The following is a 1909-nucleotide window of genomic DNA, read 5'->3' as shown; positions in this document are numbered from 1 at the left end:
AACGTCTCCAGTGTAAACTACATGTGACAATAGAAAAAAGATTAAGTTATTCCAAACGCCCGAACTTTTCTTTTTATAGATTTAATGTGAAATTTAAAATTAAGCCCCTTCTGGGTGTATGGAACGAGGATCAGACTCGACGTATTGTACCGATAAGCACTATGGTTACTAAAATAAAAGCCAAAAGTTTGTATGACGTTTTTTAGAAAAAAGAGGTTGAAAATTGTGTTGAAAAATATTTTCTGGCCTTTAAAGTCTGACTTGAAAAGTTTAAGAAGCGCTTGAATTTACACAAAATAAAAATGACTGGTGAAGCTGCCAATGCTGACAGAGGCTGCTGCTAATTATCCTGAGCACCTGAACAAATATTGCAAAAGGAGTCTTACACACCAAAACAAATATACTAAGTTGATGAAACCGCAGTTTTCTGGAGGTTTATGCTTCTTAGAACTTTTACTTCTCGAGAAGAAAAATCTAAACCAGGATTTAAAGCTTTCAAAAAATCGTTCGATGCTTCTTCTAGGAGGAAATACCACTGACGATATGAAATTAAAGACCCTATTCGTGTATCACCCTGAAAATCCAAGAGCCTTCAAGGGTACACAGAATTATAATTTTTCTCTGATTTGGCATCAAATAAGAGCACGTATCACCAAAAGCTTTTGCGAATAATGGTTTACAATCATCTGCAGTAGAAAGGCACAGCACGTAACATAATATTTTCAACGAAGCCATGCTCCTTTTAAACATTGCATCAAGCCACACAGTGAACTTAAATGAGCTTTCTAATAACGTCGGAGTGGGATATATCCCCAAGAATATGACCTCTTACAACTTCTTTGCTCCAAACTAAGATTCAAGATGTGATAGCTAACTTCAATGCATACTATCTGAGAAGAACCTTCAAATAACTTATGAAAGCAATTCTGGAAGTCCAGCATAATGGATGCTGCAGATAACATAGTTGTCATGGGATGAAGTCAAACCTTCAAATTTGAATGGCGCTTGAAAAAGTATTTCGTCAAATTGTATTCGTGACTTTAGAAAATTTACATCAAATTGAGAAACGTATTGTGACCTTTTCAAATGATGTAATATTTAAAGAAATCCTGGAGGTTCATTTGGTCGAGCTGCCAATGTCCCATAAAGGTCTGATACTGTTAGAACAAGAACAAACTGAAAATACGGATGTGTATTCAGAAATTCCAGCAACTCCGTTTAAATTGACTGTAAACAACATTACTAAAAGGTTGGCATTTATAGAGGCAGGTCTACAAGTTTTTGCTGATAGCAATCCTTATTATGAAAGTAATATAAAAATTACAAGATGAGTTTGCAATGGGCTCAGTTCTTACACTAAAAAGTAAAAATGATGCGCCATAAAAAATCAAACAACTTGGGATAAATTCTTCGCTCCTCGAGTAGATGTTGATAAAGAATTATAAGATAGAACTAGCGTCCGTCATGCTACCAGAAATTCTCATTCCAACACTATCAGTCTTGACACAATAACATCTTTTTTTATGGTAAGCACTTGCCCTTTTACGATATTATGAGTCGTATTTATCCCCAAACGTATTCCTCTTCATATGTGTTTATGTCTGCATATTGTTCTGTGCTGGATCAGAAAATAATTTCATGCATAAACGCAGTCGTGTTGGTCGTTTTACATTTGTGTTGTTATTTCTTTAAAAAAAAAATTGTCGGAACGCATAGCTTCAATAACATGAGGGGTTCTTGTATATGTACTTACACGTAAATACTCACATACACACACATATACAGATATGTACACCTATATATAAATATACATAAAAAATATATTCATATATATTTACACACATATAAATACGTATACAAACACACATACACACGCATATATATATATATATATATATATATATATATA

Source organism: Octopus bimaculoides, chromosome 19 (genome assembly GCF_001194135.2).
Source record: "Octopus bimaculoides isolate UCB-OBI-ISO-001 chromosome 19, ASM119413v2, whole genome shotgun sequence".
NCBI classification, from domain to species: domain Eukaryota; kingdom Metazoa; phylum Mollusca; class Cephalopoda; order Octopoda; family Octopodidae; genus Octopus; species Octopus bimaculoides.
This window is presented reverse-complemented; position numbering follows the sequence as displayed.